This window comes from Tyto alba, unplaced genomic scaffold (assembly GCF_018691265.1).
Source record: "Tyto alba isolate M040663 unplaced genomic scaffold, T.alba_DEE_v4.0 Super-Scaffold_40, whole genome shotgun sequence".
In the NCBI taxonomy this organism is placed as follows: Eukaryota; Metazoa; Chordata; class Aves; order Strigiformes; family Tytonidae; genus Tyto; species Tyto alba.
Window position 1 is genome coordinate 10055361 of NW_024881316.1, and position 25742 is coordinate 10081102.

The window sequence follows — 25742 nt, forward strand, 5'->3', positions numbered from 1 at the left end:
ACTTAAATGATGTTGTAGGTGCAAAGTTCAGGGAAACTGTACAATTAAGTAATTTACTGTCAATGTAATTTTGTAAGTATTATTTTTACATCGCTGCTGCAGTTATTAGTGGTACGTATTTACTGTTGAAACTGAAAGAAACTTAAGCAGCTCTCTCTTCCCCCGTATTTCTGCTTGTGGTGGCACTGAGTGTCTGCCTGGCATTGGTCCTCATGCTGCCAGGCAGGATGCCCCGGGCAGAGGGCAGAGGATTTGGGCACAGGAGAGGTGCATTCTCCTGTGGAGCTCTACAGGGGCTGTGGTACCTTGGCCACCCCTCCAGATTGTTTCTGTTGCTTTTGTTTGGTCAATGAGCAATTCTGGGGAAAGGACTTTTTCTTGCTTAATATCTTTGTGACACATGGCAGAAAACAAAAGACCTAAAAATCTGCTGGGAAAGCCAACTGCTGTAATGCAAATAATAGATAATTGTGTGCAGTTAATAAATTCTCTCTTTTGTGTTGTTTTTCACACAGAGCGATGAGGCAAGAGAGAAGTTTTTAAAAACAGAAAAATGTGATTGCGTAAACATCATTGTTGGCAGGAGGACTTGGTGGATTCAGGTAATAATGTGACACCGCTTTTTATTATGCATTAAAAACTGTCTGGGTTTCAGGTTGACAGTGGCCCTTTGTCAGGGATTGAGGAGTAGAGGAAGGTGACAAGGTATATAACAAGACACAGTGGCTGGCTGTTAAATTAATTCAGACCAGGCGAGAGGGTATGAGTGTTCCCGCAGCACGGGTGATTGCTGAGTAGGACAACGTTGCTGGGGCTGCAGTAGCTTCCTTCCTTATGTCAGGCTGTTGAATCTGGGGCTGTTCTTTTTGTTTTGTTTTGTTTTTGTTTTGTTTTGTCTTTTTTTACCCCAAGAGATTCTCTAATTCAGCCTCTTACAGCTGCATCAATGTGGGTGGGGAAGCTCCGTGCCTCTTTTATGGAAGAAGGTCAAATGATTAGCTGTCCCTTCAGACAGCACAACTCCGAATCTATGAATATTTCCCTTGAATTCCCCATTTTAAAAGATTTCTGGATCAGAGCAGATCATTATCTGCTAAAAGACCCAGACCTAAACCTTTACTGCTTTAGAAGACTGTCACTGGTTGTTTTCTGTGTGTGAATGAAGACAATTGCTTGTTGCATGGTTGTAGGAAACCTAATGTGTGATGTTTAAGCATGCTACTAATATGTTTGCAACAGTCTTATCTTAAAATAATGGACTTCAACATATTTAGATCCTATTTTGTAGCAAATGTAAGTTGTTAGCTAAAATGCATCTCTTATGTTTTTAATCATTTTAATTATTTCCTTCACTGAGGGGGAGTGAAAGATGAAGGGGGGGAGTTTACAGTGCTAATTGCACTCCACGTTCATAATTGGGGCCAGATTCTACCCTCAAATTTCTTAGGCAATCCCAGTGAAGTCATCAGGCTTTTCACAAGCATACGGGTTTTCCCCACGCGTATTTGATTCCAGGATAAGGGCCTACACCATGCTTTTTTGTGCACTGGTTTCTCACACGTGTGAGGAGATACAAAAAACAGACACCTTTTTCAACGTGGCCTCTTGGTTTCCAGTGCCGACTGGAGAGGTTCCGCAGTATTTTGTTGAGAAGCAGATCAGCAGAGCTAGTTGCCTTAGACCGATCTGTTTTTAACTGGCGAGTCCTTTGCATTTTCTTTGTTAGGTGCTAGGTGGGAAAAACACGGTTGTGGCTTTGCATTGCTAGTCATGACCAAGAAGGATGTTTAAATAGCATGTGAATGGGCGTGGATTTGATATTTCCTAGAGCCAGATTCTTTTTAGTATTAAATTGCATACTCTGGGAAGATAGTTGCTGTATCAACATTGGTATAATGACACATTATTAAAAAATCAATATCCAGTCATAGAAACGAGTCCTGGTGTAAGCAGTTGGGTGCTTACAGCTGCGATTTGTATGTATTTGCAAATGTAATGGGCTTTTTCTTCTTGTAGCACTGGTAACTTGGATAAACACTGTATGTGTGACTCATTGCAGAGTATAAACTTATTTTAAAGGAGCAAGTGTGGGATTTGCTGAATATCCTATTGCTTGCATCCCTGAATACTTGCATTAGGTCATGATTAATCTTATAATGGCCAACCTGAGAGGAAAATTATTTCTGATCTGCCATAGGTGATTTCAGAAATAGACAGAAGGATGGAAGTGCATTAGAAACATAAAGAGTAGTTAGAATTCATAAAATCATAAAGCAAACATACGGTACAAGGTCTTCTAAAATCTAACACTTGAAAGCTTTTTTTTGTAGTTTCAGAGAGAGGTTTTTTAGTTATCACAGGAAGAGTAAATATTTTCATTCCTTTTTCTTCAGCGCTCTTATTCTATTCCTTTTTCTTCTTCTCGTTTTCTCCTTTTTTTTGTTTTCCTGTTTCCCTCCAGAATCATCTTAATTTGATGGGATGGGGAACCAACGCCCCATGTGCCTAGAAAGCCCGGTTTGGGGGCAGCAGATAACACTGCTAGTTGCCGTCCTGTTGTTAGGTTCATTCTTGAAGTCCTTCTGCAGCGTCGGCACGGAGTTGATGTAATCCAAATTGAACACTCCCTGTGCGCGCGTGTGCGAGATGCGATGGGCACTGCGGCGGCTCCTGGACTGGTCCAGAATGTGCCTGGTTTTTAACGTGGTACCCCAAGCGTCGGTGACGAGGGTTGCGATCTCGCTGTGCGTGTGTGGGGAGTTGGGGGGGGGGGGTGTGTGTGTGCAGGGGTACGAGCTCAGTTGGGGGGGGTGGGGGGTGGGTTTGGCACGGCACAGCATCCCGGCTCTTCTGCCACACCCGCGGTGGGGCGGCTGCGGTCCCCAGTGCTTGGAGCATCGCGGCGGGGAGGCGAGGCCGCCGCTGAAAGGGGGCGAAGGAGGAAGATGGGGAGCGGAGGAGTGGGGGGCCGGGCGGGGAGGGGGAGCCGGAGAGGAAGACACGGCTCCAGAGGGAAATACTCTGTGCTTTGCAGTTGCTTGTGTGGATAGAAACCAGATGGTGCGCTGGAACACCCGCTCGCTCGGGTGGCGGCGGAGCCAAACATATGGTTAATGGTTAGGAGAAAGAGCTTCGCGAGCCAGGGCTTTGCTGACTGCCTCGCATTACAGATTGTTGCAGTGTGTCATTACATTGCCAAACTAAGTGCTTAATACCCGCTGCAGGCTCTGGGCAGGCATTTGCAGGGAGGATGCTGAGGCTCCCCGGGCAGGGCAGGAGCCTGACATCACGTGCATCCCCCCGCCACACCTCCCCACGCCCCCTTTCCCCACTGAAAACACCGTAAATCTCCCCTTGTACAAGCCCAAAACCTACAGCAGGCATTTTTCCCCTTCTGCGTGTCTTTAATCCATTTATTTCCAACAGCATATGGTTGGTTTTGCCCTTTTTTGTGCCTTTATTTTTTTGGCCCCGAGCAGCCAAGTTCACCAAGACTGCAGCACCGCACTTACATGCCCGGCATCTGAAGTTCCTGCTCTGGGATCTTTGGGCGACACCAGGCCCATGTTATCTAAGGAACTGCTGAGCTCATTCATCTCCTTTTCACGGCCCGCTTCCTTTTATTTTTAGCCAAATCCGTCAGGCCTGACAGGCGGGTAATTTGAGCCAGAGAAAGGGCAAAGCTCCAGGTCCTTTCCACAAAGCAATTCTTCTCCTCCCTCCTGGGAAGGCTCCAAACTTGGCCTGCTCCAGGCAGATGGATTTGTTGAGTCATGTGAGATCATTTACACAAAAACACAGCGAGGCAGTGAAAAGGAAAAAAAAAAAAAAAAAAAAAAAAAAAGAAAGAAAAAAGAAAAAAAAGGTGGGGGGGGGAAGGGGTGGGAGAGCGTGCGCTGCCGGGGCTGCTGCGAGCGTAGGAAATGTGCTGCGAGGCAGCTAGACAGAGGAATGCAGCAGATTCATTCTTGTATAAGGTAATGTCTCGTTTACAGTACAGGGTGGAGCCAGCGCGGAGGAGAAATCACTCAAAAACAGATTACTCATTTAAAACAAAAATTCTCTTTAAAATAAATAATAATAATAATAATAATAATAATAATAATAAAAAAAAAAAAAAGAAAAAACCAAAAACCAAACAAACAAAAAAACCAAACAAGAACCAACGAGCAAGCCGCGCACACGGGAGCGCAACAAAGGCGGCGTTGTTGACAGCACCGGATTACAGTAGCGGTAAACTCCGGGCTGGGAGGTTGCTGGAAAATGAGTTTGCTCCGTGATGCAACCGGAGTTTGCTTTGTCTGGCCGCCAGCGCGAGCGGGGCGGTGGGGACGGGGAGCCCGGCGGCAGCAGCGCGCGCTTCGCTCCGTCCGGGGGATGGTTTCAGGCGGTGGGGAGGGATGGAGGGAGCGGTGCAGGATCCCCAGCGGGCAGGCGGCGCCGGGGCACGGGTACCCGCACAGTTAGGGGCGGGGGGGCGTGCATGGAGGGGATGGGAGAGAGCCTCTTGTTTTGGCTTTGAACTGGTGATGGCATGATCTTCACTGCATCAGGGTGTAAATTGCATTTATTCGGTTGAATGTTGATTTTGTTACCATATTTGTTACCTAAGCTAACCCCCAGTGTGTTGGTTTGGGGTTTTTTAAGTGGGTGGTAAGAGAGAACATCAAACTTGGGGCTTTTTAGGTCTTGATGCATCCTGGAGAATTAGGTTGGGTTAATTTATGCAGTGTTCTAACGAGATGCATTCAAACCTTTAAATAGACATGGACTGTATTTAAATATTGTTAATATAACTTCCAGTTACTCAAGATTTCTTAGCAAGGCGCTATCTGAATATTAGTGTTTTGTCTCAGTGATGATTAAAAATCAGAGTAGGAGCAGAAACCGGACCTGTAAATTGGTGGAAAACATGTGCAATCAAACAAGTCCAATGCAAAGCATATCGTTAAATTCTCAGCTGCAGTTAAGGAACTCGTGGGAGCGTGTAAACGTGGCTTTGTATTTTAACTTGACCCTCTCACCCACTGAGCAGCATCTTGTGCAGACTCCACAGCGGTGTCCGCTGAGGTGCTTTTCTCTGGGGAGGGGAGGGTTTGTCTGGAGCCTGCCTCCCTCTGCTTGACCTTGTCTTCCCTTTTTTCTCCTCCCGCTTCTTTTTTACACTTTTGTCTGAAAGACGGCTGGCTTTCCCAGCCCGCTTGCCCTGCTGGGCTGTGACACTGAGCACGTTCAGCGTGGGGAGAGCCTTCCCTTCTTGCGCTTAAGAGTTTTTCTCACTTGCTGGAAACCTTTTGTCTTCTGTGTCTCTTGATCCGGGCCGCCTCGTTAATTGTGTTGAAGGAGCACTTGGCAGCACCCCGAGTCGCAGCTGGGGTCCCGCACTGCACTAACCCGCGACGGGGTGCCTGCCCCTCGGCTTACAGCTGATACCCAGGGTGAGGATCATCAGGGGGATACGAGTATAAGGATGAGAAGTATGGCCAGGCTTGGGAGCTAGAACATGCAATAAGCTGTGGCCGTAGCGCAGCAGATTTTAACAAGGAATGGCTGTAGATTTCTCTGAGAACCTCTGAAAGGTCCCAGAGAAGGAGAGGGTTGTTATTTATTCTGTTTGCATAGTTACTGTAACTTTTTTTCTCCTCTTCCCCAAAATACCTAATTATCCTGCATTTTCTGTTGCTGTGAGCAACATTTCCCGTAGTTACCCAGAGCTGCAATCCAGTTAAATTCTCACTTTATAAAGCTAATCTCCCAGCAGTGGCTGTGGGATTTCCAAAAGAAAAGACATTTGAGAGGAGCCAAAGTTTTTAAGATTTTTGTCTTAGTGGACAGTTATGCATAACTCTTTTGTTAACCATTTGCATTCATTATTGGTTGAGAGTTCAATAGCTTCATCTCTATTTGTAGCACTTAGAAGACCTGTAGTTTTTTTAATTCCCCTGCAGAGTGCCCCACTCCCCAATATCTCCTTTTTCTGCTCTGAAGATGCCGCATGTGTTGCCTTTTGCATCTTTACGTTGGTCAGCCAGTCTGACTAGACAGGTTTTGGGAACTGTTCATGACCTGACTATCAGGGAAAATCAGCCTCACTCTTCCTTCCCCCTCTTTCATGACCGCTCAACTTCCTCCCCCTTATTCTAAAAGTGTTTGTCTGTAAGATGCTATCAGCCCCATTATTCTTTTATCTCGCTTCTCCTATCGTTTCCATTCTTCTGCTCCCACTGCCTCTTCCTCTATCTCACGATTAGACCAGAAATTTCTCTGCTGCTGGCATCTTCCCTCCTCGCACGTACTGTGGCGCTGCCTCCTTTGGGATCTGAGGAAGGATGAGTTTGGAGTTTGTACGTGTTGTGTCATGTCCCAGGCTTGGCTTCAGTCTGCGCAGGTAGAGGGCATCGTCTATGGTAATTTTTTTTGCATTGCTGCCATGAGCAACCAACTCTTTCTCCACCTAGGCTGGAGGACGATCAGGAGGTTCTTGGTGCCTCCCTCCTCTTTGCATAGTTGCTGTAACTCTAGGAGGGAGGCATCGAGGACCTCCTGCTGAGATTGCTCAACCTCCTGCTGAGGTTACTCCTTCCAAATCCATGCAACTCCTAGCCAGGGGTTTGCTTGCTTTCCTCCAGGCTTGACAGCACCAAGTTTCCTTCCAAAGGCCTTATTCTGTGCCCTAATTGTATAACCTTCCTCGATCTGAAGTCGTGCCAAGGAGAAACGCTCTGGAAGCGAGGTAACCCTCTATTTCTGAGCTCAAAATATCCTGCTTGACAGGATCGGATAGCAATTCCCTGCCACAAAAAACTTGCGCAAACTTTGTAATTCTCTGTGGTGATATCTGAGATCAGCGGGGTGGTGACCTCCCCGTATCGCAAATGTTCATTTGTGGGACTTATGAAATAACCTCCAAATAAATAAATCACTAGCCTGACAGCTTCCCCCTTACAGAAAATCACAGAAGTTACGGTGTAGTGGTGGCAATTTCCTCTTCTTCATGTTTGCGTCTGCAGGGCATCCCAGGGGAGAGGTGAGATTTGTTCTAAACAGATTAATCTAAATTTCCGTGGAGCTTTTTAAGGCATTAAATCTATGTAAATTTTTCTCATCCAGCAATGAACTGGTGCAGCAGTGAAGCGCAGGGCTGTTTGTAATGTATTCGGAAACCTAGCCGTTTTCTGGTTGCGGCCAAATCCCATTAACTGTGATTTCCCTGCTTCCTTTTTCCTCCTGTCGAGCCTTCTGGATAGCGGCTTCTCTTAACAGCTTGTTTGGAGAATCTGCTCCGAAAATCTCCCAGCCGCTCCACTCCTCCCAAAGCGAGGGAAACTCTGGGAGCAGTTTATCACCTGCTCATCGGCTGACTTCCATTTCTGCTAGAAAGTCGCTGTCGGCCATAGACCAAACAAGCTTAAATCTCTTTCCCTTCCATTCGGTCGAGCGCGGCCGAGGGAGAAGTCCTTTTGGAAACTAAACTTTGCCTGTTGGTTTAGTGAGACATCGATCCAGACAGCACAGCATGTATAAAATTGGCTTCTTTATTTCCCTTGGAGCATCCTTAGGGATCCTTGAGAGTTGTCTGAGAGTTTGTGGCAAGGATGTGCAAGCACCCTCTGGCACTGCCCTTGCTGTAGCAGGTTTTTCAAGTTTGTGTTGAAAAATACCAAGTTGTTTTAAGGCTCTGTTCGCTCTATTAGCTTTTCACCAATAGTTCCTGTAGAATTACTAACTGCTTAACGTGATCCTTTAGTTTTTTGCCTTGATTCTGGTATAAATTAAATTGGTGTCGGTAAAAGCTGCTTCTGATCACACGCTGTAAAAAGTTCTTTTTTTACCTGTTTGTAGCTTCTGTGCAATTAATGGGAATACGCTGTTGCTCCTTGATAAATTCATTCATGTATGATAGATATTTGTGGGCTGTATTTGGCTTTAAGTGGATGTACCAGAGCTCTTTGGGCATTTTGGAGTCTAAATAGCTAGGATTAGACACTCCGGTTACTCGTGCCAGTTGTTTTCCTGTGTCCATACCAAACTGCGCGCTACACAAATATTTTTAGTTATAGCCTTGCCAGATTTGTTTAAGGAAAAGAGATGTCCTCATTTTTCAGAGATGTTTATCTGTGAGTGAGTGGAATTATATTAACATTTTTTTTCTCAGTTGATCAAATTCTAAGTGCTAAGATGAAAGGCCCACTATTACTTGCAAACGTGAGACTTGCTTTTGCAGGAGCAGAGCAATTTATCTTCTGTATCAGCTTCTCTAATTGCAGCCTGTAAAGACCCTAAAGAGTCCTGCTAGTCAACGATTTCCTTACTGCAACCTGTGAAAAATCAGATTTAAAATGCATTTAACTGATGCTCAGTTCCACATTTAGTACCTCTTGATTACTATGGTCACAGAATAAATAAATACATTTGATAGCTTACTTGATCATGCAAATGTTGAATGGCTTTCTCCTTTATCAGAATACTCCTTTTATCAAAGATATCTGCTGTCACAGAGCCCCAAGCTGTTGATTAGGCAAAAGGGAATGACATATATGGGAAGATAAACCAGCACCCGCAAGGTATCTTCTTACTAGAAAATAATGAGATTTCTTTTAGCAACTTCAGCTTCTTGTTTTCCACTTGAATACTTCCTCAAAATTAATAATAAAATACTAAAAAATAAAGTTGTCATGCCTTCTGGGAGGATGGCATAAATAATTAACATGGGATATCCATCTACTCGTTTTCGGGTTGATTGCTTATTGGCTTCCACATAGTACCAGGAATGGGTTTGAAGCCCTTGCTTGGGCTGTGCCGAATCAGCTCAGACTTGTTGCTGCCCTTCTCGATGCCGTTCACTGTGATTAATGGTGTCTGGATGGGTGGCAGAACCCAGATGGTTGTGGCAAAATCACTTGTCTTCTCCTTGGATGCGCCGCTTTGGGCACGGGCGTCAGCGAAGCCCCTTCCGTGGCCAGTGGTGTTGGAGGCAGCGGGACCAGGCGCTGCTCCTGGGGGGGGACATCTCGCGTGGGTGGCAGTGTGCTGCCGAGGGCGCGCGTGGCACGGCCAGGAGCGCTCAGCCGTGCTGCTTGACAGCGAGAGGTTAAAAGGACGAGGGCGAACCACGGTCTGAAGCAGACTCTTGCATCTGGTGGGTCTGTTCTTGGGTGACGCTCGCTTGGTTACGCAGCTCAAGTGCAGCGAAAATTTCACCCCTGCCCACAGACTGACAGTCACATGCCCAACGGGAAGTTATTTTTCTTCTGGGTTTTGCCCCTTGTGAGCGTTGTCATCGGAAATAACAGCAAATAAATGGATGGAGGTTTATTTGGCATCGTGGCCTGTTCACCGTTTAAAAGAAATCTTCTGTGATTAATTCTCCATGGGACAGAGGGGGAGAGGAGTTCGTGCCCTAAACTCTGAAGAACTTTATGTATTTTATGCTAATTTTAACCCTGAAGCATCAGTGTGTGAAGTAGAGCTCTAAGTGGTGCATTTAGCCTTCCTGAGGAACCATCGGGTAGCGCTGCTGGAGGAGTTGTGACGGCAGGGAATTCCCACATGCACCCGGTGGTACTTCTAGAAGAACTAACAGTTGATATTTCCAAATAGAACTGGAGACACACATGTATTGGTGACACATACTTTGATTTTCAGTACAGCAGGTGGCAGGAGAGACAAAGTGACAGCTTGGCTGAGGTAGCTGCTTGTCCACGTGCTGCAATAACCAATGAAGGCCGCACCACATCTACACCCAATACCCTGGGAAGAAAGTGATGTCATATTGCCAGGTGCTTTTGTGAAGTCTGTCATCTGGTGTGATAAACACGAGGACATAAGAAGGTGGGAATGTTAGACACATGTATTGCAATGCCTGTGTTAAATGCCACGCTGCACACTGTCTTGTGTTTCTACTGTGTCTTCTGGTAGGCATCAGGGACTAAAAGTTTCATGGCAGCCTAAGCCAGTCCCAGTTACACCTGTTTGTCCTCTTTCCACACAGTGTCCTTGGCCAGGACTTCCCCCATTACCTCTTGCTCCAGCATTGGTGCTTTTGAAGCCATACCATGAGCTGCTTGATGGGGTGAATCCAGCCAACAGCTAAAGACATGGTTGGGTTTTGTGCAACTCGGCAGAGCCATCTCACCTCGTGGTCGTGAAACTAGGGTTGAGGCAAAGGAGCACATGATAGGAAAAAGGGACTGACAGCTTCAGGCTGCAGTAGAGCTGCACCCTTGTTCTACCACCCCTGTCAATCCGGATGGAAGAGATACTTCATTTATGGATAGTGAAGTAGATGCTGGGGACTTCTCCAAGCCAATATCTGATATTCCTGGGCTTCTGATCTGCAGGCGGGTAAAGTAACCTTAAAAGCCTGAAAAACATGTCCTTTCTAAGCATACAAATGTCTTTCCTAATGGAGAGGCAAACTGAAGAAGTGAAAGTAGTGGTGTTTTCCCTTCTGTCTCTTAGACATATGTCTCCTTTTTAAAGGTGAAAGGGATGTTCCTCATCCCACTTCATTTAAGATGAACAGATTGTTTCCGTTCTTATTTATGGGAGATTTGGCCTCCCATTGCATGCAAAGACAAAATCTGCTCTGGTGCATGTGTAACTTGAGCAAAGTCAATGAGGTTGCATTTGTAAAACAGAGAAGGTGATTTGGTGCAGGATTTGTAACTGGAGAAAGGAAGCACTTTTGTCCATTGATTTATAGGGAATTAACGTATTGCTAAAATAGGCCCACCCATTTGCTGTGCTTGTTTTTCCAAGGATTGTTCTCTGAAGGACTTTTTGGTCATGATGGAAACAGTTTCATTGTGTAGGCCTGCCAGAGGGCATTGCATTTGCCTTAGAGCCAAAAAAAGCAGACAGTATTTGATTCATACTTTTCAGAGGAACCTTTACTATGCATACCATCTTCCAATGATGAGTTTAGTGTTCCTTTTAGTGGTATTTGGACATAAACTTTGAATTCTGGCATATCAAAACATGCAGTTGTTTGATGGCCTAAATTCTGTGTATTCATTTGATGTGAAGCCCTATTGAGCAACTCCTCTTCATTACTTATATTCTATTTCTGTGCCCACTCGTTTCGTAAGATGTTTGTTAGCATTTTTTCAATACATTATTGTTGTTTTTGTTGTTGAAGGTGACTGAGAATTGAACTGGTGTTGAAGTTGTAAAACTGTCAGTGTGATGTAGTGGCAAGGACAAGATATCTGTCTAGGTACTTGCTCGGTTGTCTTTGCTGGAGAGCCTGACTGCCCCATAGATATAACCTGAATGTTTGTGGGCATCTCAAAGGGGATGAAATATCACCCTTGTACTGATGAGAAATGGAGGCAGGAACATGGTGATTTATTAAAGGTCATGGAGGAAATCTGAAAGGTTGGGATCTAGGTCTCTTCCACCCCACCCCAGGAAGCTGAATCCTGTGATTTCTAGTGAGATGAAGTATACTTCCTCTCCCCTGAGAAACATGAGCCTCTTCCCATTGGAAAAATATCTGTTCTTATCACGAAAGGCACGGGCACACGTTGACAAATTTGGAACTGAGTTTAAGACTCATTGCCACGAAAGCCGGCACATTTAGTGAGTAGCTAGCTATAGCTGTAGTGTGCAGTATTAAAACGGGAAATGGTCTGAGGGTCATGAACGACAGTTAGTAGCTGCTCTGTTGTTGCTTTACATACTACTCAGAGAGTTTAGTAGCTGAACCAGAGGAGGGACCTGGGCATACACCAAGTTTGAGCAGCTTGTGGGCTGCTCCATCCTTGCATACCTGGTCTGCAAGAACAGGTCCTTTCTCATAGAAAAGCCATTTCTAAAGAATGGGACCTTGTTGGCCAAATTTTCCTTAAATAGACTGGTATTTTGCGGATACTGGTATATTGATATAGATTAGATGGCTGCAAATATTTAACTGTTTACATAACCAGGTTTAACTGTGGCGTGCTCTGCTTGGTGAAGAGGATCAGGAAGGAGTTCCTATTATTTGAAAGCAGTAGCTGTCTGAGGCTAATTACGAAAAGCATTCCAAGTTGAAATGCTCATTGCTTAAGTGAATTTCCATAAGCAACTCACAGGTTTAAGCCATTCTAGAAGAACTCTGACTGCACTTTAATGTAGATACCTGGATTGGTGATTAGGAAAAGATTGTTAAACAACTGGAATTTAAATACCGGTACAGCTTCATTGTAATAATTTCCCCAAAGGCACATTGGTAATTCTGCTAAATAGAGAGTTTAATAGACTTTAATAGTGTGTACTTTGGAGACCCTATACACAGAGGAATAATGCATAAAACATTCATTACGGTAAACTGCTACCTTTGCATGTAACGAGGAATCTGTTGAAACAAAACTGGTGTGTTGTGTGTGGCAACACATTGTTGGGTGTTAACGGACAGAAGTCATTATCGCTACCTTATCTATCACTTCAACTGTTGCAATCGAAGTTGCAGCCCGTATCATTTTGCCTAACAGTGAATGAATTATCCAAGGTAGACATCAGTGTATTTTCTGAGACGTCCTTTGCTAGCAGGAGGGCCATGGTGGTTCACAGGGCTTTGTTTTCCTTTGAAGTGCCTGTTCGGTGTCAAGAGAAGAGATGCCTGGTAGGGAGTGCAGAATAACCCCATTTAAAAAGACAAATAAAAATAAAGAAAATAATAACAAAAATGCAACCTTAGCACACGGCTCTAAGTGAGTTTAGCACTGGATTTTGATTTTATTTCACTGTGCTGCTGCTGAGGGCCCTGCTGGAGAACAGGCGAGAAGGAGGAAGGAGCAGATGCTTTTGGTAGAACAGTAGGGCATTTATCTCTTTTAATGAGGTAACATCATTAGTGCTGACAAAGTGCTGCAAATCAATACATGTAATGGACTGCTGCTGTCTTTCAGTAGTGCACAGGCTGTTGTACTGAGCATTTGAATCTGCTGAATCACAGGTCAGGCTTTATCTCCTGTCTGATGCTGGGGTTTTGTTTTTTTGTTGGTTTTGTTTTGTTGTTTTGTTTTGTTTTGTTTTTTTTTTGTTTGTTTAACCATTTTGTTTTTCCCCCCTCCCTAATCTTTACCTTTGATCTCCGAGAATTGGAGCACACCTTCAGGATATGTGTTGGGGCAGGCAGAAGCGTACTGATTTTTACAAGCATGGGAGTGCACTGAAATGCCACATACGTCTATTGTGGTGCAAGGACCTTCTCTTTAATTGGAAAAAGTGAGGTTACTGATGTCTATTTGAGCCTGATCCCTTCTGCCTAAAATGACTGCAGGTTTTGTTTTGGGTGTTCTGTTTTGGCTTTTTTTTTTTTTTTTCCCTCCTTGCCCTCTGTCTGCTTCCTTTAGAGCAGTGGTGTAATGTCAGCCACACTAATCATGTTAGCTGGTGGCACTGATGACCCTGACATTCAGCAACAAAGAGCTGCAGAAGAAAGGAGAAAGTGAGGTAGCTGCGGCGCTGGACAAGGAGCAGCAGCGGGTGGGTGGAAATCTGTGGGTCAAAGCATTTCTCTGTACAAAATCTGTCAGTGTAAAAATCGTATATGCGGTTGTGTACAAGGTGAGCAAGGGAAGAAACGAGATGGATGTCAATAGAGATCCATCCTTTATTCTTCACTTTTCCAATGGTAAACATGACAGCACATGACTAAAATAGTATGAAAATAACAAAACAGACAGCAAAACTAATATAAATTTGAAAGAGCCTAGAGGTTTTAATAAAGTCTCTGTTAAAAATTACCTAATTCCCCCGGAACTCCCATCAGAATCATGTCATCCTTCACCACAAACAGGTAACATAACCTAAACATTTGAGGTACGCTGTCTGTTTATCGGAGGGCCCGGGAGTGACACTCGGGCTGATTCCAGGAAAAGAGCCTGTTGGTGAAAAAGATTCATCTGAATAGATCATGCACATCAGAAAAAAGTGGTTCCTCTTTCTTTTTTTATCTGCATGCCCCTCCCATCCTGGGCTTCCCAACACCTGCTTGTGGTGAAAGAATATAAACAGAATTGCAAGATTACCCAGCATTAACTGTTTCCTGACAGCTCCAGCTATGCACTGCAAGGTCATTTGGTTTTTCCTCTTTATTTTTGTTTCTTGCTCCCATCACATATCCAACAAGACTCTGCAGCATCCCCAGGTGGTACTGTCCCTGGTGGAAGACCTCCACATGTTTTTGCCCTGCCATGATCTGAAAGTCAGTCATGTTTGCCAGAGTTGATGTGAATCCAGAGTTGGGGTCTCTCATTGCCCACCCCTCTCATGTTACCCTCAGACCAAGCGGGGAGACATGACTGAGAGCCAAATAAGGTCACAGCTGGTGGGGCCACATATTAGCATGTACTCAAGTATTGTCCAGTAGTAATACTGCTGAGTGTAGGTTTGGGTTGAGTCTAGGAGAGGCTCCATTAATACTTGTTACTTTTGTTAAATTTAATTGGCATTCCTGCTGGAGATATCAGAGGGGTACGCTTCAGTGACACCCAGGGTACAGTCAGCATTTGTCACTGCTGAAATGAAAGCATTATTCCTGCAAAGCAAAAATCTCACTCGCAATTTGTTACCTCCTCATGCTCTCGACCGTCTTGAACTGGCAGAAAGTAATGGCCAACAGATGGTAGAAAAGGTATCATCTTGGGAAGCTCTAAAGACATTTTTTGTATTTCCCTGCCCTTGAACATCCCATTTATAAATCAACGGTTCTACATCCCATACCACAGACTTTCTGTGCTATCTTATTCCAACAGAGGAACCAAAGTTCACTTACCTCCCTTCCAAGGTTGGGATTACAGAAACCTTACACACATCTTGCCCTCCTCTCACTGCAGGCACTCCAGGCCAGTGAATAAATAGTTGGCCGAGTTTTACTGCCCTTTACCCGCTTAACTAAAAACAAATGCCTTCTGCTTTGTTAAAGGCAAGTCATGCCTACTTCTGTTGCTCCAGCCAGCAAAGTTTCTCAACCGGCTTGGCTTCTGAGGAATTGATTCCTTTTTAGTGACTCTGAAACAGTTACCAAATCTTTCTGTGATCAACATATGAAAAGAAAATAGCATAGTCATGGGCTCTAAGGAAAAGAAATAGCTGGTCATACCCTTTCCCAGGACTACAGCTGACCCACCTTTGCTTTCCTTTCTTCAGTAAAACTGGGGTGAAGGTATTGTGATGGAGAGCAAAGGGACAGGGGATGGAAGGGTTTGAGAAGCAAAGAGTTGTTAGTATTCCAGGCTTCTGTATTAAGATTATCTACTTTTTCTTTTCCTTTTTTTTTTTTTTTTTTTTTTCTTTTTTGTAGCTGGTATATTCAAACTGTTTTAGCACTGCCTCTGAGCTTGGCGCAGCTGCTCAAGAAGAGAAAATGCAGGGCTGCTCGTTAGTATTGTTTCAGAGCAGGCATAGAGGTGATCCTGCTGCAGGCTCAGCTGCTTGTAAGGCTTGGTGGTTACCTCTCATAGCAAATACAGGGCAAAGCGTTGATGGAGAAGGGCTGCTAGGTGATTGCAGCACTGGTGGGCCAAATTGTGTTTGCCCGACTTTCCTGGGTGGTCGCCTGGCTTGTACACAGCACATGGAAATAGATCTTCTGGAATGTGAAACCATGCCTTCTGCATTTCTCCCACAAGTATTTTATAGTTTTGACTGGCATGTGCGAAGGAAATGGAGAATAATAGAAGAAAAAACTTATATAACCCTTCAGCTGTGCTTCCTTTCCATACCGAGGTTTTGCATTTAAAGTAAAACGACCAGTCTGTGTTATTGTGTAAGTCCTCCTTTAAAGTTTAGTAATGAGGTTTCTGGTAAGTGAGTGAAGGGTGTTGTTTTTTTGTTTTGTTTTGTTTTGTTTTTTCCTTAAACTCATCTCCAGTTTAGATAGTGGATACTTCTGTGTCTTTTCACTCAGAGATACTGAATCGATGTGGGTTTAGTGATTGGGTAATCTGATTCTTAAAAATTCAAAAGACATCTTTGTCCAATGTAGATTTCTTTGATTCCTGGTTTTGCAGAAACAGGTTGTTAAGGGATCTTGAGTGTTTGGGGATTATTTTTATTTTTGTTCTTTTATTGTTAGTAATGATATTATAAACCAGTAAGTATCCAGGCTTTTGTAAGTCTCCTATGTGAGTGCTATACATAGGATGAGGAGAGAAGAACATATGCCCAACATCTTTCTTTCCTTGTTCTCTAGACGTGGCTGCCATCTACTCCCTAGCCCTGTGATCATGGCTCTTAATGTTTGGTGTAAGATGGAATCAGCACATTTTTTCAGTCCCTTCACAAAGAGAAGAAACAGGTCTGCCAGCAGAACTCCTTTCTCCCTTGGGTTCAGCTGCCCAGCCTGGAAGAGGCAGCCCACACACAAGGAGTTGTCCTTTCAGAGCATGTTGAGGATCCATCTTTGGTCCAACTGTGAATCAGCCACTTGAGGCTGAGGATCCTTCGCACTGCTGGAGAAGTCACCACTCTGTAACAGTAGGGTCTTTGCTTAGGAGGAGAGAGCTTGAAAAGACACAAATGTTTGGAAGGGGCATTGGAGCAGTAACGGTACATACGTTAACAGGAGTAGACTTGTGCAAGAGCACAGGACGTGAATGAGCGTGTGTGAGTGAAAAAGAAAATGTTTGCTTTTACCCCAGCTCTGACCTTGGAGGTAGCCTCATCCTCTGGGGACATGGGCCTGGTTTTGTGAGGGATGCCCGAGGGCTCAAGTCACTTGGCTTCTGAGCTTTGTAAATCTGGGGATAAGTGTTTTGTTGTTTGCAAGGTGCCTCGTCCTCCACTGGGAACGTGTAAAAAGTATGCATGTAAAAAGTACCCTTGCCTTTGTAGTGGCTTTCAAACCAAATATCTTTTGTTCCGTTAACACAGTGGCTCCCTAGCCTGCTTTGTCAGCAGCTCACTGAGACGCTTCCCAGTGGCTTAAAGCTCTTGGTTTCATCTGGCAAGAGCAATCTATAATCCAGGGGTCTACAGGTAAGGGAGCCCTTCAGAGGCTTGTGGAAAAGGAGCGATGCAGTCGGCTTGACACTTAGAGGAGGTGAATATTTTGACGGTTTCCCACTGTGTCACGCTATTCAGTTTCGAAAATTGCAGCTTGCATTTATCCCCTCAGTAGAATGAGGCACTCCTCTCCGGCTCCGGGAGGGGACCAAGAAGTGTACACTTAATTGCTTTGTGAATGATGTGAAGTCTTGGAATGCAATCTAGCCATTGCTCATTAACTAGCTGAACCTATTAAACCTGGACAGCAAGCAGCACTGAATCGGCCACCCTTGATTGCAGGCAGCTAATGGAGCTGTGGGAGCAAGCTGTGACTGCAGAGCAGAATTGGCAGTAGATTCCCATCAGCCTTCTCTGTTTTGAACTCGCCCTACACTCCATATAGACTTCTGGCTTGGAGACAGATGATTTCAGAGCAGCGAGGAGGGGGGGAAGGCAGAGGATAGAAAGCATTGTCTTCCCAGCTGTGTTAGCTTTGATCTGAAGTTAAAAGCAAACCAGAATTCGAATGGCATCGGTAATTTGACATTTAAACCTGCAGAAGCAGAGAGATTTGTCATCTGGCTGTGGCTGGCTTTGATTATTGATCGGGTCTTGTGCAGATGGTTCCACTACACAACGTTAAAACAAAAGAAAATGCCCAACTAATGTGAGTTGGCACCTCCTCCGTGTTTTTTAGCTCAGAGGGAATCAGCTGCTCTTACAAAGCACACATATAGGTGGTTTGGTACTCCTGAAATATATCCTGTCTTGAAAAAGAGCATGGTAGCACTTCCCTTGCATCCTCATGCCACACTAGAAGCACAGAAGAAAACAAAATTCACTAAATGTAAACTGGATAATTGAGGGTTTGTTGGTTGGTTGGGTGGTTTGTTTTGTTTTGTTTTTTTTTTTTTTTTAGTAACTTGAAGAAAAATAAACAGAACTGGGATTTGCCCAGGAAATTTGAAGTGTTTAACTTTTTAAACACGCAAGGGCCTCAACTGGAGATGCATACAGCGCTGGCTATGTAGCATTTACCTCCAGAGCACTCCTGGCATTGCGCCGGAGCATTGTTTCAGAGCAATTTGTGCTGCTTGCTAAATCGCCAGCATCTCGTCCTTCAGCACTCGCATGCCTCCTATCAAGTTGCACTTTGTGCCCAACTTTATTTACCTTGTGGGTTTTGCCAGGATCACAGCTTGGTGGGGTGGCTTCAGGCCCAGTCAGACCGTCTGTCAAGGAGAAGTAGTGGTTTTGACATGTTGCTTGAAGAAGGGCATGTCCAAATGTGCTTTGGAATCTTTGTTCTACTTGCTTGTATGATACTTTTAAGCTGCTGTATATTGTGGATTTTTTTTCCGTTGTTTTGCCTTAATTTCCCCATTGTGGAGAGATTGTTTCATTTCTAGTCTGGATGTGTACGTTTTGTTTGTGCTGCTGGCAGATGCTATCAACACCCACTTTTCTATGATACTTAAACTTCAAAAGATAAAATAAAAATCTTTGGTGTCACAGAACACTGACTTGCTTGTAAAATAGTTCCATATATCGGAGGTGCTATTTAAAAATATTGTAGGAGTCTAGTAATACATTAGCATTTTATGCATTTCACTCTGAGCAGTCCCAAGGTATTTAAACTATCGTGCATGCCTGCAGCCCTGCCGAGATGCAATCCCTGGGACAGAGGCTGTAAACCAGCTGTGCAGTTTTGAGGGCACAGGGAGCAATGGACACCAGCAGCCTGCAACAAAGCAGCCAAAATAACCTGTCATCTGTAGGAAAATGCTGTGAAAATCGTCAGTCTTGATGTATGACAGCCAAGGGTTCAGCTTGGGGTGCTTTCGGAGTTGCCCACCCTGGGATCACTAAGCTGTGTGCGGACCCACATGGGGACACCCCTGCACCCCGGCCCCCCCAGCCTGAGCCACCCCGGGCTCTGCTGCAGCTGAAGGTGTGGCTCCAGACCAACGTTCGAGGCCAAATATTTGGAGGGTCGACTGTTGAGCGAGTGTGCGCTTGGGCTCTGTGTTAATAACTTGTTGCCCTTAGTAATCTTCACTGCATTAAAAGCAAATAACCCCTTCATCTGTCAGCGGCTAAAAATGGAGTAACCCACTTTAGCTGCAGGCTAAGCTGGGCTGGGTGGACCCGCGGCGGCCGCGCGCTGGGAGCAGCGTAGAGATGGGCAGCGGCTGCTGGTCCTTTGGTGGCTGGTGATTTCTTAGCGATACCAAAGCAGCTGTGTCCCCAACACGTGCGAAGCGTGTTTCTCTGCATCGCCCTCAGTATCCTTCAGCCCATTTTATATTTGGATCCCTTTAAAAACCAACATGTGAGTGGTTCAAAGTTTAGCTATTTTGTACGCATCTCAGTGGTAGGGGGGGTTGTAGAGCTTTAGTGTGAGGATAGCAAAACCATTTTCAGATGATATTGAGACACCAGTTACTTCATTCTGGGAAATTCAGTGTGGCAGAGGCTAATGAAAACTAAAATTAGAGCTTTTATAACATTTAGCAGAACTAATACCACAGCGCAGTTTTTGGTTATCATTTCAAAACCTCGGTGACGTTTTATCTGAATGTTCCCATACAGTCACTGTAACTCACGTGTGAGAATCTCAGGGGCAGTTGAGGGCAACAGTAACCTTTCCGGTGTATAAGAGATCTCCATCTTCTGAAAGGAATTGCGTCATGGCCAGCTGTGATGTCATAGCTAACAGTTCAGTGAGCTGGCAGCAGCCTCCCAAGTCTGGTGTTTCTAACCATGCGACATAGCAGCCTGTGCTCCTTTTTCACTCTTTAGAGAAAATGAAGTGATTCGTTCTTTCAGTTTTAAAATATATCATGTCTAAAAGAGAAATTAAAAAAAAAAAAAAAGAAAAAGAAAAAGAACTATTTTATTTTCATTTGACGTGACTCTCTTAGGCAGAAGGAGCCTTCCAATGCATTGAGTTGGGAAGTAATTAGTTTTGGGAGTGTGAGATGGGTTATAATCTTAATGTCATTTTACCATTACTAAAATAGGCTAATTTTGTCCTTCGCTAATCCATGCAAATCCCATTGATTTAAGTGTTGTATGGATGAAAATAAGAAATGTGGCTGGCCTATATTTTGGGATCTCCTTGCCTAGCGTAAAAGCTTACAGAGCACGTTGTTCGATGAAGCAGCCACCCCTTGTGTATGCTGAAGCACTGCTACCAAATGCTGGCACAAACCAGAGCATTGCATGCAGCTGTTGCTGTTTCAGAGCTAGCAGGTGAAGCACAAAACCTTTAATTTCTCTAGATTCAGCAGAATATGTGTATGCGCAATTTGTCAGTATGTTTATATCAAAATAGGCCAAGAGCAGAAAACATTTCTAGAGATGGCGAAACTTGCTTTAAATGAAATGAGAGGCTTTAAAAGCTTACGCAGATCTTGAAAAACACAAAGGGCAGGACTGAACATTGCCGTTTCAGTCAAATTTAGAACCTCCACCTACTTAAACAGGAATACATTTAGGTCAGTGCTTTGCAAAATCATCTCCCTAATCTCCATCGGAGCATTTCTGACTACGATTTAGGTGGAGTAGGGAAGGAAGTGCTTCCAGGCTGAGATTTGTAGCTATGTTGCCGTACAGAGTTAAATCTGTTGAAAGACTGAAGTGTGGTATAGATAGATAGGCGCTGAATTCTGAAACCTGCTATTTAGTGGCAAGTATACGTGCGTGCAGGTACTCGTTATTTGAAAGTATTCAGCGAAGGTATCCAGAAACTTTTGGGTTTTAAAGCATTTGCCTAAACAGTGGAAGCAAATTCTGGTTACATGTGTTGATCTTGCTTGCTTTTTGTGTTTCAGCAAGATTCAGAGAGGTTTTGTCACATGATCTCTTCTATATGCAGTTTCTTGCATTCGTCAAGTAAGTGGAGCAGAAATACGGTTTCTTCCTTTCTCCACCCCCTTTTTCATTTAATGAAATGGGAAATGTTGAAGCTACTGGAAACCTTGATGTGACATTTCTCCGTGCAGTGATGCTGTCTCTTAGATTTGGGTCCTGTAAGCAAGTTGCAGGCATCAAAAGCTCCTGTATTGCTGGCCTTCCTTAGTGCTGTTGTCTTACAGCGTTTGTAACGAATAAATTATCAGACTATTATATCAGACTGATATATATTTTAAAACACGAAACGAAAAGTACTTTCCTTGACAGATGGTATTAGTGATAAAGCTATTGGTAAAGCTCTGTTACTGTAAGGGATCCTGAGTTTAAGTCTGCTGTTAGAGAACTTGGGATAATGCAAGATAGAGTTGGGATTCAGGATTTGTTTAACCAGCGCTCTGTGAGCAGAGGCTCCAACAAGACTGTAGCTGGTGCAGTTGTGATTGCAGCATGAACGTGGGTGTCACATAAGTGAGACTGAGCCTCCTGGGAATGAACGTTGGAGCTCTGTCTTCCATGAAACCCCCATGTGCTCACCCACGTCAGTATGTATGGCTGTCGCCCACCCGCCAATGAAGAACAAAACAAAAATGTTCCGCGAGGAAGTCTTCCCTTGGCGTTCATCCCCCAAGTATTTCTTCTTCTGCTTAGCAGGCACTAAAATGGAAGGCAAGTGTGTTACAGAAGTGGAGGAGTTAAACTAAGGAGGAGGTGACCCTGTGTGCTCTCCAGGCTTCCTGAGGATCTCAAGTGCTTGCTTTTGGGAACAGGGATTGGGGCCTATTCCTGGTTGGGCTGATGCTTCAGTTCTTGCCTCTTTCTCTGTCTGCATTTACTGCTTCTTCACAAGCAATAAAATCAAAAGCTGACAACAAACCCGATGTTGATGGAGCATTGTGGCAGCAGCTCAGCTTATCTGGAAGTACAGATAATATTAAATAGTGCTCAAAGAGGCCTAATTGTCAAGAGGTAGAAATGAAGCTGCAGCGCAGTCATGCACAGATTTGTTGTCTAGCCATTATTAGGTCAAGCAAAGAAAGTTGGGTATCACAGAATTAAAATTTACAATCAAATAAATTGAAGCAGTATTATGATTACTTGGGGCAACAGAAGCTAGCTGTTCTCTTGTGAATCTGAAGTAGTTATTTCAGTCTTCCTTCAACTTCCTCTTTTCTTCATCTGGGACCTAATAGCTACAGCTTTTTTTGACACCTGTATTTACTGAGATACCTGCTCTTTGCTAGAAAAAAAATACATTGGAAGTTCTCTCCTGGAGACTTGGTGGGGAGTTAGCACGGACAGGTACCAGCCATGTCCTGTACCCACTTGCCGATCACTCCTTCTCCACAGAGAGTAACTGTGCAGCATGAGGGTTCACGTTTCAGAAAGTCTAGAGGCGTTGCTTAGGGTATTTTAAAGTCTGGATTTGAACAAGTGGATTCAAGACTCTCAGTTTCAGAAACACAGGGCGCTTTTTATGCTCTTTGTACTTCGGAAAAAAAATGTGTTTTCTAGGGAGAAATGATGTATCAGATAACCACAAATGGCAAAATTACCTAACTTTTCTCAGAGTTTTACACTGAACAGTACTTTAACCACCAAATTTTAATTAAACGCATTTTACAGTCACCTATTGCAGTATACACAGCTTTTACATGTGTGTAAGCTGAGGAACAAAGAAGTTGCTCAGGGTTATACAAGGTTTTTAACACCATCTGAGTCCCTTGTTATTTACTTTAGCCTTTACATGGTTGTTTGTTATGTTGTATATGAAATGCGGGTGGTTTGTCTTTTTTAAGGAAGGCTATACATCGGTTACTCCTGCTCAGTCTGTATTTATACTACTTGAGAGTTGGTTATCTGCAAATATCATTAAGGTATCTCTGGTTTTTATGTTCTTCTGAACGTCTCTTCTTTGTCTTCCATGTTTCCGTCTTCTGTCTTGATTTGGCAAGATTAAAAGGCTGACACTGACTTCCGAATATCTCGGATAATAGCATTTTTTGTCTAATTTTTTAACCAGAAGATTCTCTTTTTTAACCCTGCACTCTCTTTTTGCCTTCTCCACTCTCCCCACCCAGTCTCCCATCCCATTCACTAACCTGGCTGGTGCTAAGGGTGACACCACAAGTGCAGATAGTGCACTGACCTAATCCAATGACCATCCTGCAGATTTACAGAGCAGCTCATAACAACCTGATTTGATCTAGCTTCTACATCTCTTATTTGGTTGACAGGTACCCCCCCCAATTTTACTCTGAAAAAGTAAGTTATCAAGTCCCAGGTACTGGTCCTGTGGGTTAAACTTTGCCCCCCCCCCCCCGCCCCATGAAGCTTGTCTCCCTGAAGGGCTGGGCTTTTTGCAATGATGAGCTACTGTTCTTTTCAATACTACTGGCCCATTTTGGCTCTCTCTTGAATCCTGACTTTTGAATGTCAATACTTCAGGTCTGTGGCTTGGCCATCCAAGTGCAAAGGCTGCTCTTCCCTTACAGTTTACCCACTGTCAGGTCTAGAATGACTTTATCACACGAGGCCCGAGTGTAGATATCATCTCTCACGTGAGGTACTATAAATTGTTGGCAAAAGGGACCTTCCTTTTCATTCTCCATCTGCTGAACCAAATAGCACCATAAGTATAGAAGAATATGAGCTAGTTCAGTAGCCAAAAAAAAATTTTCTGATTTTTTTTCTCCCAGCTCTGGTAGGTGTTAAGTTTCTGTGTTTCACTGTATTTAGGGAGTCCTAACATGAACCTGCATAAGATTTGGGTGGTGGATAACTACTAACGTATTAGTGTGCTGGGGACAAGGGAAGGAGGCAATGCAAAATGTCATGCGGAAGAAGGTATGAACAATTCACAGAAGCTCTGGAGACAGAATGCAGCTGCTTCTGAGATATAAGATGTGGTTTCTTTTTTAAGCCAGGTATTGAAATGGTTGCTGTTACTGTAAACGTGAGTACTCTGCAATCTCTTCATCTTGCAGCATCCTTATCAAGTAGAGCGTAGGTGACAGGAAAACTGCTGTGTTCCCTTAGTGGTTGGCGGTGCATGAGTACCACCTAACCCAATGACCAAAACAGGATTACAACCGAACTCATTGAGGGCGAGGCTGTAGAGTCTCATGACCCAAACCAAAGTGGCCAAATGACATGGTTGAGATGAAAAGCAGTAATACAACATTCTATGTTTGGGGTTCAGCTACAGGCAAAAATCTATCCTCGGAGAAGAGGCAAATTAGGAGAAGATGGTGAGATAGCTGTTCCAGCAAAGCACATGGCAGGTAAATAAGAGATTCTGTCTTGGGTGAAATGATACAACCTGCTTTGGTGAAAACCTGGAACCAGGCAAGCCTCTGAGAAGTTCTTCATGAAAAGTTTTGAAAAAAACAACCAATCCCGAAAGTAGGTTTCAAGAACACTGGAAGAAAGGCTGCAACAGCCAAAGACATGCAGTTGAAAGAGATGGACAAATACACTAAGTAAAATCCTTTGAGTAAGCCAAATGTCTGTGACCAGGAATTGATGAAGAGCAATCTAAGGATGAAAACAAAGCTATAATATTCATGAGGCAAGATGATTATCACTCGGAGTAGCATTTATGATGATTTCCAAGGCAGAAAAATAGCTTATAGACTGGGAACCAATTAGCTGTCAATTGCTCTGAACTAGATTTCAAACACAGTACATGAAATGACAATTGCACATTGTTACCAATAGACAACTACTGTGATGAGATAAGAGCTGTCAGCAGATTTGGACCAAATTCCTCAGCCTGACATCTGCTATTAACGAGGAGACTTCCTTCTCGGGGTTAGGGACAGTGACAGAATGGAGGAATTGATGGCCAAGTGTCGTCTTCTGTCTCCAAAGCAGTAACACGGGGCCTGGCAGAGCTCTGCCTGTTCTCAAGGCTCTTGGTGATGCATGGTCATGGTGTAAAGATGTCCCCAGAGCAGTTCGTGGAATTGTTGTTGACTGAGTGCATTGGAGGGAAACACAGTGCATATCTTTAGCAGATATTCACTGCTAATAATAAAAAAAGCAGGTGAAAGCAGATATTCTACATGCAGTGGAAGCGATTGTTACTTTTTATGACAGGACCAAAAAGAAAAACAAACAAACCTCTGCAGCAGAATTAGTAAGAGAGGTGTTTCTTTTGTTTTTACTATCAAGTGAACAAGGCATAGGTTGCTAAAAATGTAACTGGTTTTCAGCTATGCAAGCCCAAATAGTGGGCTTTCCAAGGATGGAAATATCAAAGCCAACACCAGATGTTTGAATGCATCCAGCAAAAGCAGCAGGAAAGTGGCTTTCAGAGGAAGAGTAGAGGGCCCCAAGAGAACTAAAGCAGATATCCTTGCCCAAGAAGCTGATGTAGTTCCTGAAAAAGCTGTCCTCTTCGCTGCTGTCTGCATCAGCTCAACAGGTAAGGTGTCACCACCCAGTGGGTCTGTCAGAGGTTAACAAGTGTAAACTGTTTAGTGATAGGAAAAGAAGGACGATGATGGGAGGAGAACTATGACTTTGCCAAAGGAACTGAAAATGCCATAGAGATGCTGTCTCACAGCACAAAGGCAAATGTGAAAAACTCACTAAAAACAAAATTTGAGGAAGTTGCAGGTAGAGACCATTGCTGAAAAATGATTGAATGAGTAGTTGCTGAGTTCTTCAAGAAATAAGGGAAGATGAAAACAAATAAGAATCTGACTGATGGAGAAGTTGCATTCCAGTTAAAGTATCCTAGAAAGGTGATATAAACAATTGCAACAGTTGAAGAGAAGCTCTGTTCCTTTCAGTGATATAGTCATGAAAAATGAACAAAGCAAAACAGAGATTCCTACTTTTTC

The 25742-nt window shown here is 43.9% G+C and overlaps 1 protein-coding gene across 9 annotated transcripts in view; it reads left to right on the forward strand.

The window, feature by feature from the left end:
* BACH2 (BTB domain and CNC homolog 2) overlaps positions 1 to 25742 on the forward strand; it is a 198292-nt gene that overhangs the window by 44406 nt on the left and 128144 nt on the right. For 7 of the 9 annotated variants that reach the window (XM_032989902.2, XM_042803527.1, XM_042803530.1 and 4 more), the window contains one exon: positions 516 to 602. The exons of 1 other annotated variant lie outside the window; for it this stretch is intronic. The gene's annotated coding sequence lies outside the window, so the exon portion shown is untranslated. Of the gene's footprint in view, positions 1 to 515; positions 603 to 13458; positions 13474 to 25742 lie in introns of those variants that run through there. One more of the 9 variants, XM_032989906.2, reaches the window with a different exon arrangement.